The sequence below is a fragment of the Heliangelus exortis genome, chromosome 11, assembly GCF_036169615.1.
Source record: "Heliangelus exortis chromosome 11, bHelExo1.hap1, whole genome shotgun sequence".
In the NCBI taxonomy this organism is placed as follows: domain Eukaryota; kingdom Metazoa; phylum Chordata; class Aves; order Apodiformes; family Trochilidae; genus Heliangelus; species Heliangelus exortis.
The window spans coordinates 9249530-9264342 of NC_092432.1; the positions used below are offsets into that span (position 1 = coordinate 9249530).

General features: G+C 38.3%; 1 non-coding gene across 1 annotated transcript; it reads right to left on the minus strand.

Annotated features, from left to right (window-relative positions):
- Nucleotides 1–1191: 1191 nt before the first annotated feature.
- Nucleotides 1192–1263, minus strand: TRNAM-CAU (transfer RNA methionine (anticodon CAU)). The gene has a single exon. It is a non-coding gene; the product is annotated as a tRNA-Met (tRNA).
- Between the last annotated feature and the right edge of the window lie 13550 nt (nucleotides 1264–14813).

Here is a 14813-nt window from a genome sequence, read left to right on the forward strand (position 1 = left end):
TCAACACTAGTAACTTCAAAGTCTTGCTCTGCAGGCTTGATTGGGAAACCAGTCCATGATACACAGTTGTTAGATCAGCTCTTGCCACCCAGAAAACTGTGGATGGTCATGTGCAAGTGTCAGCTTGGTGTTCATCAACAAATGAAGGCATAAGCAATCCTCCAAGAAGCAGAGAATAAAAGACATCTTCATGTCTGTCACTACAGACTTACTATGGCATCCCAATTTTTGTTTTTTAAACTTTATTCTTCTTCTAATATCAAAAGGCCATTGGGGACAAGGGAATTTTAGAAGAAAACAGTGATTATAGATACAAAATGTTACTAATATTGGAAGAGTCTAAGATACTCTTACAAACTGGGGAAAATAAAAAAAAAATTAAAAAAAAATGGTGATTTAGATGGGAATATAGTATCACACAACAGTCCTAGAGCTAAATACTCTTCTCAGTGCTAGAACAGTTCTTTAAAGCACAATTAAGACAACTCAATTTTGAGCGAGGTTACCATTAGCAATTCATAGTCCCCATCCAAAAGTCCACTTAAAGATGCTCACAGAAGGAAAAATAACATGAATTGTACAATATTTCCCACCACCACCTCAAAGAGAACAAACCAGGCTGATTTGCTGTTTCTACCAGATGGTGTGAGCCAAGAGGCTCCCACAGAGCACTAACTAGAATCTAAAGCTGCCCTAAAGATACCATGCAAATTGAAATTGGAGATTGTGTGAAGATGTCACCTGCTCACCCTTGCCATATAAACAAGCCTCTGGATGGGAGCCAGCCCCAGGGGCACAGGGTACTGCTGCATGATCACATGTAAACAGATACATGATTGAACGTGCATTTTTCCAGTTCAGGATTTTTTTTCCAGAAAACATAGGAGTGCTGACTATCTTCCCACTCTCTCCTCTGTCAATGCAGTGTAGGGCACAGAGAAGAAAGAGGATCAGAAAAATCTATACCTTCTTACTGATTCTCTTCGTGTATGTTTAACTATCACCATAAGCAGCAAGTTCAAGACAAGATGAATCGTAGATCAGTTTGGGTTAGAAGAGACCGTAAAGACCATCTAGTTCCAACCCATAAACAACCAGCAGCTAAACACATCGGCTGCCCCCACACAGGCCCTGCCTGCTCGGTAAACCCCGGCACTCAGAGACTGTTCCTGGGGAAAAGGAGAGACCAGCTAGCAGAGGATGGTTTCGATCCATCGACCTCTGGGTTATGGGCCCAGCACGCTTCCGCTGCGCCACTCTGCTGCTCTGTGCTGTGAGATCTGTGCCAGGCTCCTCCTCTAAAGCAGATTTCATCTCTGCCTCGCAGCTCTTCTGAGCACATTGCCAGACTTGCAGAGTCCCCATCAAGACCAGGCTTACAGAAGGGACACAATCAGTGTTCCCCTACAACATGTTCTGTTCCATTCTAGGATTTTCATGCAAGTAACTTAATACAGAGAAGTCACTCACCATTTCTCACTCACCCTTTGAAGTTTAAAATGCTAATTTTTGCCAGAAACTGTTCAGTAATTTTCATCAAATAGGTAACTTGGCCTCCCAAGCCCACAAGAAGCTGTGTTCTCCCCTCCACATCTATAGTGCAACACTGAACCTCACATTTTAAGCCAATACTTTTCTGTATTATTTTTCATATTGTGAACATAGTCCTTCTTGAGGCCTTTATGTTGGAAAAATATTATTGCAACCAAAGCTTGTGCCCACTGGTGTGAGACAACAGTGAGACAAATACAGATACCAGCAGAACCGAATGCACTCCTCTTTTACAGAGAAAAAAGATGAGCACATGAGCATGGTAATCATTACCTGACAGATATAGGTCATAGGAAAATCAGCTCTGAGACTTGGAGAATTGCAACATACTAAAGAGAATGGGAAGTAAATGTTACAAAAACTATTACTGTTACAAAAATTGATAATTTGATACGAACTGTCCCCCTTCAGCACAAGGATAATCTAAAGGTTCCTTGAAATCACCACTCCACTGCACCAGGACAGGTCCTGTGGACCAAACTTTGCTACCTAAGGTAATCTGCACCATACACCTAGATTTTCTATGTTTGTCTTCCAGGGAAGAGCAGCTGTCCTGCCTTGGATGGCAACAGGCTTTTAAAGTTTCCACGAGTCATTGTATTAATAAGTTCTATTGTTTTGAGGAGATGTGGCAGGGGCACAAGAGTGGCACTAGTGGGTGACAGGAGCAGTGTGTTGAACTGTACATCTCTGACTGGCAGGCTCCTGAGTCACAGATCTCAGGAAGAGGCACTGAAGTGTCATATGGGTTTACTCCTGCAACTTCCCACCCCATTAAAACATTCTGCAAAGGTGTAGTGTTTGAAGAGAGGAAAGCATCACTTCTTGAATCTTTGCACCACTCACCACTGCTTTGACATTGCTTGATTAAAGACTACAGTTTAAAATGAGATGCATTTGCTTGCCTGCAGTCTAGAGTGAAGATATTTTGCAGACATGTGGTATAATCTTTCAATGTGCTATTCAGCTTTTAGGTTGCAGAAAAATATTCTGCTGTCACTTGCAACTGAAACTATGAGAAGATTATTTTAACAGTCTCAAAGCTACTTATTACTGTGGAAGAGACAGAAAGCAGGCATATCTGGAAGAGAACAAGATCCAACAATACAAAAACACAGGCACATGACACGGAGAACAGCTGTGCAAAATAAAATTAGCAATGCTCTTGCTGGTCAGAGCACATCCTGCAATGTTAACTAGAAACCAAGTGATACTATTATGCTTTTGTTATGTGACCTTGTCAGAACTTCACTTGGCTGGAGAGGGTTCTGTAGTTTTATTCTTCCATTTCACCCCTGGAGCCAAGTATCACTTAGATACATTTATTTTCCCAGCATGACATTTTAGGAAGTTGTAATTTTATTCAATACATGAAGTTGTTCATCTGTTCTCTGAAAAGAACCTCTATCCAAACTTGTCTATTGTACATCCAAATAGTAAGTAAAATAATTGCAATGAGAAAGCATTTAATTATCACCAATTCAGACCACAATCTTTGTTAGAAAATCCTAATGAATAGCCCAATTATACTACAGGATTCCCTATGTTCTAAACTATATTTTGACCACAACATCTACACTCAAACCCTTCCTGACCATTCTTGAAAGTGCTGCAATTGCTATAGTGTGGGATGAAATTTTAATTTTCTTTCAAGAGGAATTTCTAAACATACACATTTGCAGTTTAATCCTGCTAAAATACTGGGAGACAGAGCCATGAGGATCCCACATACTTGCTCTTACTGTATCTACATACCCTAGTGCTACTTTCTGCTTACCTGATTAACAGCTATTTCTTTCTTTCTAGAAAAGCTGCTTTACTGTTTAAACCATTGCATGGTGTTTCCTGATCATGCTTCCAGTTGCCCATGGAGCAATTTAGAGCTGTAGATAAATTTATCATTCCCGTGCATTCATTAGAGGAGTGTTTGAAAGGCACTTGCTTGAAAACACCTAAAAGAGGTTTATCAAACTAAGGGACAACAGCCACAGAAGCAGCACTTAGCATCACATTTTAAGAACTCAAACTGTTCTCAGCACCAGAACCAGTACCAAAGAGGTGACAAAGAACAACTGCACTCAAACAGGAGCATTTGCATGAGCAAGCAAAGAGCTCTTGCGAAGGAGGGGTCCTGGTCTACATTAGACAAAGTATCAACAGCAGGTTGAGGGAGGCAAAAAACTTCCCCTCTCCTCAGCCCTGCAAAGAGTGACCACTGGACAAGAGGTATTGCAAACAAAGTAAAACATCAACTTCTGTTTAAAATTAGGAAACACTTTTTTACTGTGATGATGACCAAGCACTGGCACAGGCTGCCTGAGGGAGTTGTAGATTCTCCAACTGGTCTACACAGAGATAAAGTCTTGGATTGACATCTCCCAGGTAAATACAGTGAGTTCTCAATTTTCCTGACCCTTACTTGGAAAAGTCAACCTCGCACAATTTCCACATCCACTGTATCAGTATTTGATGCCAGCCATGTGTGTCTGACTACATACCTGCTTCAACAATAGCAATCTAAACTGTGACTTTTAGCATCTGTCTTCATTCTGTCAGGAATTATTTTCTCCCTCAAGATCTGACACTTGCATGGGATCAGATGCTAAATACTTTGTCATCTCTCTTCTCCGTTTGCATCCTGACTGCAACATTGGTGAAGCTGCAAAGAAGAAGACGTCATCTCATTCCTGCCTTACTCCCAATCTAGAACTGACTGAAGCTGAAGTCATATACGAGTCCCCAGGACTCTTCTCCAGAGTCATGATGGGCAGGGGACTCCTTACACCAACCTAGCACAGAAATCGTGGTGATACAGATCCTTGAGGAACACACACAGAGAATCCAGCACCTGGTAATTGTAGCTATGCTGCCATGAGCACCCAGGTATCCATCATGCAGCTCTGCACTGGGAGGTTGGCATTTTTTCTTTGTGGGCTTCAGCTTGAACACAGGGAGTCTGAAAATCAGTGCACATGCTTTAAACCACCCCATTGAAAGGGAAAGTTTCCATCTTCATTCCAAATTGATACTTTCCAGATAGATTTTTATCTCATGTATATTGGGAGCTTTTGGTCTCCTGGAGACAGTTTTTTTATTATTATATAAATGTATTTCTCTTTGGTGCACAGAAGTGCTTGAAATAAATCTGCTCCATTAACATGGATGTTTGCTTAAGTGGATGCTATTGCAATGAATTATCTTTCTTTAGCCACAGCTGCCTCCCAATGGATTTCTCCCCTTTCTTACCAGGAATTTAACAGCAGTCTCTCCAGTCCAACAGAACTGACAAACTACTTACTTAGACAAGTGAGGCTCCATGCTGTGTGACTCCCAGAACTTCCTATTCTTCACAAACAACATTTCTTTTAAAAAGGTGCAGAGAGTTTGTTTCCATATGCTCACAATTTCTCAGTACTGCTGTTCTTACAAACCAGTAAATGAATGCCTCCAGCTAGCAGTAACATTTCTATCAATGTAACAGCCCAGCCCACAGGGATCTAATTTACTGAAACTGGTTAAGTGCTACACAAACATCATCTAGAGAGATTAATTGGCTGTTAAAGTTTGATTGCTTTGCAATCCCTTGGTGATGGTTGGAAAATGAAAAAGTGATCTTTTGTCATTACGTAAATACCTTAAGGTATAGTATATGAGCAGGGCTTTATTTACATTTTCTAAACACAGCAAGGTTTCAGTGGGAAGGAGAGACATGACCTATTTATTTATACTGAAGTTTATTTAGTATATTCATTATGGATGACATTTTCCTGAAGTTTACTTCTAAATAAAGTCTTCCCAGGCTGTAATTAATCCAAATTAAAACACATTTATGCTGATCATTAAAGCAATTTGTTGCAGACAAGTTTCCATTTGATCATTTCCTGAGGTCTGTATTACTGTATTCTTCCATTTAAGTGAAAAAAAAAAAAAAAAAAAAAAAAAAAAAAAAAAAAAAAAAGATACTCAGATATCCCTTCTCCTGGATTTTTTTTCCACCCAGATGTTTTCTGAAATTATAGGGGAATTTGGTAACACTCTTATTACTTAGCTTTCTCTGCTTTTGGTATGTGGAACCCTTGTTTCCAACAGTTTTATAACCCTGCTTTTCCCGGGGGAAGAGCCCTAATCAAACGTGAGGAAGTTTACAGAACAGCTCAAAACTCTGTTCACTGATCATGCCGCAAGATTACATGAGGAACAGGAACTGGAGACAGCAGCCAAATGAGCTCTCACTGTGATCATTTCATGTAACTTCAGCAAATAAAAATAGCTGGTTTCAATACAATACAGCCTCATGGATGCAAGAAACTACTTTTCCTTTACAAATTGCCATAATTTTTTCACAAGTTACTTCATTGACATCACTTCTATCTACAATGCCCACAGAAACCTACAGGCATGCCCAAAGAGGTATCAGCTTTGAGGATGATCCAGTAAGGATCAGAAGTACCCAGCCAATAGAGTAAGCATAAATGCTATAAGATCAGAATGGAATTCCTGAAATCACTCTCAGTTATGTGCATAAGACATCTTCTTTCTGATCCAGGGGAAACTGAAGGCCTGCCAGATAGTTGGGAAAAGCCTTTTCTAAGTGAAGCTCAAAAAAACTGATAAGAAATCAATTGCAGAAATATAAACCCCTCAAGCATATCCCATTTAATTTCTCATCCAGTGATATGTGACTAAACAGCCATAATAGCACAGCACCTGGGTTGCATGCAAAGGTATAAGAGAATGGAAGAAAAGCTAAAGAACTATACCACAGATTTCATATAAAAGAGTTTTAAATATAGACCTCCAAGACAGGGCACAAAAATATAAACAATTTGCAGATAGCAATACATTTTTAGCCTGGCTGTATGAACAAAAAGCTACACACACATCACTGTATGAAGTGGTATGCCCACACATTTACTGAGGATTTAACACAATTCTGAAAGGAGGAAATCTGAATAAACCATCTCCTCCAGTTTGGGTGTCAGGGTGTTAATTTGTAGTGAAATCCCCAGCTGGTACAGGAAAATAGGTAATGGCCTTTGGGAAGGGCAATGGAAAAACTTGATTCTATACATTAGCAGGAGCTCTAAAGTTACCAATCCACAATGAAGTGCTCAGATATCATGGTGATGAGGATGTTATAAAAGCAAAGAAAGAGTGCCAGCTTATACATTAAAATATTCAACATAATTGTCCATCAAATGGGCAGACATGGCTTTCTCAAAACAAAAAAAAAATCCCATGAACCATCAAAACCCACCAAAACAACCCCACAAAAGGTACATCTTGTCACAAGTACCTAGCTAGGTCCTTAGGAATGTCTTATCTGCACTGTTGATTACAGGTTCAAACTTGTCTTTGGCCATTGCATTAGATCCAGAGAAAAAACTTGAAGTTCAGAAACCAAAATTTCAAGCTAGATGCAAATGTTAGCCCTTCAATTGTTTGCAAAACTGCCTACCTCCCCTTCCCCAAAACTTCATACCTCCCCTTCCCACCCACTTTCTCTTCCACCACTCTTCTGTGAGACCTGGAGAACCAAACACCTACACAGGTGAAGCATCCAGAAGATTACCACTAGATTTGATGAGAGATACTGGAAGATTATCAAGGGAAGGGAGAATGCACCATTTGTAGCTGTTAATCATCACTTACCAAGCAGGTCTTTTTCAACACTGCCTGGGAGGCTGCATTTGAAGCCTGAATGTGCACACTGCTCTACAGCAAACACACCAAACACTACACTGAATTATTTAAAATTAGCATACAGCTTGCCTGGCTCATGTTTGTGTAAAACAGCCCACTCAAAACCTCAGACTGCTTCCCCTGTTGGGATTATCTTCCCTCACTCATTGCTGTATTTAAATTAAATGTTTTCAAAATAGGCACCTATATCACTTAAGAAAAAAAACACTTTAAAAGAAGTAATAAAACCGTTTCCTTTCTGCAGTGAAAAGGATTTTAATTTCCTTACGATTACCAACACCTCCAAGATTTATGGTGCCAGCTGGATTAATCTCCTTCATATCTCATTAAGAGCAGCTATTTCCTGTCAAAGATACACTGAGCAGACCCTTTGCTCATGCTCTAAGCATCAGATAATGAGAATGACAGCTCCCTTATTTACACTGCAGTCCTCTGGCAGTAGCACCGTTTGCCCTCTTTACTGCAGCTGTACACGTTGGGATCAGCACTTCAAGGATTTTTATGTTCACTTGAAAGTGTCTTTCCTGGGCAGCATGCTCTGGAATCTCACTCATTATATACCCTTTAAAACTCTTGTTAAGCTTTGCACACACAGACATCTATTTATAGCTTCCTGACCTATGTTTTACAATTTATGAGCAGAAACTCAGATTATCTGAACCTCCTGTATCTAATGGTATTGAGGAAAGCCTCATTATATGCTGTGCCTTTTCATTGATTTCTAACCTCAAAATCCTTGCTTTATACAGCATTGACAGAGGCAATTACAGTACACAAGTAAAGCCTGAATTCCACCACAGATCAAGATGTCACACTATGATCCCTTTAAAACCCATAAGGCTTACTGATGGTTCCAATTTTCTTCCTGAGTTTGGCCCCAAGCCATTTCCCCCCTCAAATGTATTGGGTTGTGTTGTTTTTCTTTTTCCAAATTAAACTAATACTCTGTCTTCTTAGCAACTTCAAATATTTTAAGCATATTTAAGGCACAAATTTTGTCATCTGATTTCTAGAGAACAGCAAAGCATTGATTGCAAAAGACCTACCAGCACTTCATAATACTCAGTATCATCTCTTTGCAACTCAGAGCTTTCATCTCTTTAGCTTTTCATATGCCTTTGCAGCCTGAAAATGAGACTCATTTATACTTCAGCTAGTAAACAGTTAATAATGACATTTTTCCCAAGTGTTCTCATTTGAGACATTAAAATTCACTTAAACTTTAAAATAGCTTCTAAGACTTTCCACATGAATGATATCAAACAGACCAGTCTCAAGTTTTCCAGTATGTTACTTGACCCTCTCAAATGAAAGTGTTACACATTAGTCACATTCTAGACCTCAGGAATCTCTCAAACTGAGCATTTTCCTTTTCTTTTATATACATGTAGTCTTGTATAAAGCTTTTACTCTCCATTTCCCTGTGTAATGCCAGTGGATATTAGTTATGCTTGCTTATACTGCTTTCCATTTTTATTACAGTGAAACAATTCCTGTGTTGGTTTTCTGGTAGAAATTAATCTGAATGATTGAAAAACATATCTGGATTCCTAGCATATTGTTACTACACCTGCCAATGTTTCATCTCAAGTCTAAATCATTCTCACATTTTTCAAACACTGTTTTTCACTAAAGGAGTTACTGGATTGCCTTGCACTCTGTTTTGGACATCCAAATCTAAAGTTGAAATTTTGTTTCCATGGGTAGCCCAGTGAAGAACTCCCTCAATGCCTCAGTATAATAGCATCCACTGTCTACTTTTTCAAGTTAAATTATAATGACTTTTCCTTACAAGTTTAGTTGGGTTTTTTTTTTTTTTTTTTTTTTTTGAGGGTTGAAAGAAAAATATTTAAGTCAGACATCACAAAAATTATTAATATTTTTACTTTCATAGATCCTAACTTGTTATACCACTTTTATTCTACTATTTTTTGCCTAATGTATGCATTCATGCTATCACAGCCACTTGAAATATCTTCATCTCTGTGGCCATACCAACTATTTGGCATTTAATACACAATATATAGCACAGATAAATGTGAAAACACTTAACAGCCTTTCAGATTTTTATACTAAAAATTAAAAAAACCCACCACCACAGAAAACAAAAAGCCACCCACCACAAAAAAAGCCACCCCAAGTGCCATTTTTCCAATCTCTATAATTTCTTTAGAGTTTTTCTGGTGAAAGAAGAATTGCCAGCCTTTCAAAGCAAGAGAGGATTTAAATTATGAGAAGCTAATTTTAAGCTCCCTGCTCAAGTAGGAAAACAACAACGACACAGTGCTAGAAAAGACAGATTAAGCAAAACACTGCAGAGGGTCTCCATTTTCAGTTTTATTAAGAGCACATATAGGGATAAATTACACCATTTTATCCTGGCGACAGAGAGAAGGTGTGGGAGAGAAGGGCTGAACAAGGCTATTAACAAATATTTGCTCTATTCAATCCTACATTTTTCAACAGCACACAGACTCACTGAGTGCTGTTTGAGTTTTGCCACAGTACAATAGAAAGGCCTAACTGTGCACACATCAAGGAGTTGTGCTGAGCAGCATTTGCACAACATGCACTACCTAAGAGCACTTATGTCAAAGTATTAGTAAAGAAACAAAAATATTTTTTTTATAGATAAAAGCGACATCACATATTCCTACTCTTTCCCACCCAGTTTTCCTTACAACTTTTCAAGCAAAAACTCATTTGCATATGCCAGAAGCACAAAGTGTGTTGGTAAAGCCTATCTTGTTCACTTCTTCCTAAATTCATCATACAAACACTAAACCAAAATAAGAGGTGCACACATTCCACAATACGTCAGTGAGGACCTGACTTCCCCTGGTCTGCTCCTATAGCTAAATATGGTGAAATGTTAAATAATTGAACAACAGCAAATTGATTACCTGAAGAAAGGAGTTCCTCTCCTTTTCAAATTATAAAATAAAGAAATAAACAAAAAAACCCACACAAAACCCAAAACAAATCCACACCCAAATTCAAGGAAAAGGTGTTTTCAGGTTGATCCTTTGCAGAACAAACTTTGAAGGTATCAGACACTTAAAATTAGCTAAGTTTTACTATTCTTATAAGCTATTCAAAACAAGCTTCCTAAGTGTAGTCATAGTGAAGGGATTAAAATTTATTTTTTCACTAGACGATTGCAAATGTCTGACTCTAGTATTGTAATGCCTAATTTATTCACATTAACTTTACTGAATAACAGAACTCATGTGTCACATTGGAGGATCATGGCTCTATTAGCCCAAGGTACTTTTCAGCTGCATACTTACTGAATCAATTATTGAAAAACGAAGAACAAAACAAAACAGCTAATCCAAGAGTTCTCAGGAAATTGGTTAAACAGACTGTATTTAACAGCAATTTTAGACTATACAGTAAAGAACATTTCCCCTCCCCATCCCCCCCCCCCCAGAACTCCAGGTCATTGCTGTAATTTCTTCAAGGAGAGTACAAATAAGATTTAAATCTATTAAAGGAAGGTTAATTCAACCAGAATGCCTGACTTTTCCCCTTCCCTTACAAATTTTAAAAAATGCCCCAATTTTTTGAATGCATTAAAACTTTTGAAGATCAGTGGGTTCAAAACATTCATTCATGTCTCAATTCAAAGGAAACCTTTGCATTATTTGCACTAGTACAGTAATATTTTAAGGGTGTATTAATTTTCCTTATAAAAGTCTCAGTACTTCAAGTTGAGTATCACAGCTCTTTCAAATGACAGACAGAACAACTTGGCATGAAATGAATGTGGCTGTGGGGTTTTGGTTATTTTTAACAGGCATTTTAAGCACTTTTTTCTTTCTTGCCATGCAGGAAAAAAACTAAGAACATTTCAGTCAAAGTTTAAAAAGGCCATTTGGCTGAAAATTGGAAGTGGTTCTGATGCAATTTTAACTGCCACGTGAATATCCAATTAGGCAATCTCTTGTCTTAATGGAATGTTTGGAAGTTCTGCCCTCAGAGAGAATGACTGATTCAGCCCTGCATCAACCACTTTTACAGTAAAACTAACTCGCATTACTGTTCTTAGGATTTTTTAATTCTTACAATTTTAATATTTCCTTTGGAGATTTTAACAATTTACCAGCTTCACATAAGCTGATATTTCCCAAATATTACCTGGGGAGGAATGGTGGGTGGTGGGAATGGGGTAAGACTTCCTTAAAGCATTAGGTGTTAAGAAAGCCAAAAAACATTTCGGTAAAACAATTTCTCACCACCACCACTGTTTTGTATGTTATTTTGTATGTGATTTTGGTTTTTTGTTTAAGTAATCAGACAAGTGACCTCTAGTTAGATACCACAAAAGTGATCACGGTGCTACACAGACCATATGGGGATATTTTAAATTTCATATAATCCCATTACCTAGTAACAAAGAATGTAGATGACTAACTTCCAAACGCAGTCTTTAGCCATATAAAAAAAGTTCTCCTACTAATAAATTAAGCAGGTTTCATTATGAAACAAAACAGATTGCTCCCTGCCAAGATTAGGTGTAAGTTTATGGGCTCAGAGATACGAAGAAAACAAATTATTTAGAAGGAAATCCTAGAACATACAAGACATCTGCCCTCACTTTCATGCTTAGTTTTCTGTTCTGGTCTGTTCTGATCTCAGGAAGATCTGCAGTTTCTTGCCATTATCAATTTGTAAATGCATCTTGCTTTTATAAATACAGAATATACAGGGTTCCACTGGTGTCAGTGAGAGCTCATCACTTAGCCTTGGATCTCACATAATGAAAGTTTTGAAGAACACCAAGCAGAGAGGACACACCGAGCAGTTCCTTCACATTCAAAGGAGCACATGGTAGGGAAAAGTAGTCAATAGGTCAGTACTGACTTGTAAAGTATGGCAACAGGGAAAAGAGGCCTGGTACCAGAATTAGCCACAGGTATGGAAGAACCTCTGTAATTGATCAGGAACCAGGTCTTATTACTCAGCACAAGATCATTCTGTTCATTACTTTGCTCAACTAGATATTCAGTCTGTCATGTACAATTGGATAAAAAGGCCTGGGAATGTACACGGGTTAAGATGCAACTGAGTATTTCCTACAGATTCAAACTTTGTTCTATAAAAGTTTCATGGTCCAAAATGAACAACCAAGTTAATTTTTCTTACTGGCTTTGTCATGACTCTAGGAAAAGATGTTTCTCATATGAAAACATTTCAGTGACCCAGACTACTTATGACATACTTTTAAAAAGTCATTAAATGCTGCCAACAGCAGTGCCAATAGAAGGGAAAAGAATGACTGTCAGATGAAGTCTAACCAAACTAAAACCACAACATTTAGCTTGTGCTGAAGTTGAAGACAAGAGATGCATCTGTTCTATCACAGCCATGACAGTGTATAGCTGCTTAAAGTTTTCCTAGGTGGTACTGAATAAAGTACACTTAAAAATAATCTTTGTTTATTGTATTCAAGCAGAGACTTACACCTGTACCAAAACAAGGCTTTTCTCTTACATATATGCCAGCTTAACCTGAATTCAAGCATTGCTGGTTCCAACATCACAACCCCAAATCAATGGCAGCAGAGCCCACGAAAAGAAATGGGGTCATGAACAAGTTATTAGGCACACACAAAGCATCTGAAAGCAACATTATACTCCAAGCTTCAGAGCTTTTTGTTTGCACTAGTACTTGTATTTTTACTATGTGGCAAAAATACCTAGAGGCACTGGTTGAAGGATTTTTAATCTACGATTTGTTTAACTTCAAAACAATAAATAAATAAATAAATTAAAGCAGCCAGGAAAAGAGAGAGATCTGCTTTTGTTGGCTGCAAATGAAGGAGTCTAATATATCCTTTCATAAACAAACCTCCTCTGTACTAAGGTTTCTTGTAAGAACAGGCAGGATTGAAAAGAGTTTCAGAGGTTTGGTTTAGGATAAGAACTCAAAAGTTCAGAAAATTCAGTTGCCTGCAAAGCAGAAATGCAAGTCTCAAGAGAACAGCTTGAGCAAGACTTTCTGGTACTTACCATGTCTGTTCAACCATGAATGGTACTGTAAAAACAACCTCTCTGGGTGCTTTTCAGGAAACAAGACATTTTCTGCTGGACCAGCCAAAAGCCATTAATTTCAATACATAAAATGATGAAAAAGAATTTGGCTGCCCTCAAAGGTAAACAGAGGTCAAGGTGGAGCCTGGCAAGCAGCTTTTTTTTGGTTTAAAGAAGTGCCCTATAAAAAACTTGTTGCATGCAAAACTGCTCAAATTAAAAGTACTTTACGCAAAGCATTTATAAGCTCTTCTGTTCAACTTCCAGGAATAATCCCATAAATTAATTTACTGACAGGAACTTTAGAAAAATCAGAACACTTTTAGGGGAAAACAAAAAAATGTTCTTTGTATGTCTAATAAGCATAAAACAATAATATTCAATCTGGCCAACTGTATACATACCCATCAACAAGAGGCTCACAAGTGTTTGTAGATTTCATTTGGCAAACTAATTGCAAGTTATCTGCTGTCAGCAATAAGAAGATGGAGTTAAAAGTCAGTAAATTCATAATTTCCTGCAGATTTGGCTCTGGATGTTAGAATTCACATCCATAGCAGGTTTTTATTTCTTGATACACAGTACTACATCTTTTGCAGTTTTAACATTCTCTGTGTATAGACACCCAAGAAAGGGGTTGAAAATATGTATTACAATAGAAAAATAACAAACATGTTCTTTCAAGCATACAGCTATGATGTTACAAGTAAACAAGAGCCTTGACTGACAAGCGTCCTTCACAGACCTCAGTTAGTAATCCACTGATTCAGTACAGGTGCTTAAGACCAGAATTAGCAGACCTCCTGTTTTGGAGGGTGGAGTTAATAAACCTACCAAGGCTGAGGCAATGAGAATAGTTGTTTTCTTCTTTCCTTTCCACCCTCTGGACAATCCCATTTTAATTGCTGTCTAACCCTACATACATCTTTTCTCCTCTCCCAGTGCTCTTAAATTTTCTCTTTTCCAGCCTCTTTTCAGCCCCAAGGCAAGACAGAAGGTGAGAACTGTCAGAGAAAGGGAAGGAAGAGTGGGAGGGAATGTCCTTCCCCTACAGCCTGGGACCAAGCAAAACAGGCTTTCAGAAATCCCCTGCTTTCTCATCTCATGCAGTGCCAGAACAAATAGCTAAGCAAAGTAATCACCTGCACCCATGGCCAGGCTCTCTCTTAAACACTCCTCCAGCCTCTGCCTGCCTACAGATGTTATCAAACACGTTCCTAGATCCAAAGGAGCCTTAATAGACAATTTTTAAATTTTCTGGAAGGCTGATGGCTACAGTATAATTGATCACAAGTGTTACTCATACAGTCCTAAAAATCAGCTGTTTATGATGCCTCTGGATTGCTGATGGATGCAGCAAAGGGGCTGGAGGTGGATTTTAATTGCATCATTTACCATCCTTGTGAAGCACAAGCTGATCAGAGGAATCAGGCCGTAACTATGGTCCACACAAGCTTTGGAATTACAAAAAAATCAAAGTGTCCTTGCCTTAGAAAAAGATTAAAAATAGATATTTTTCTTACA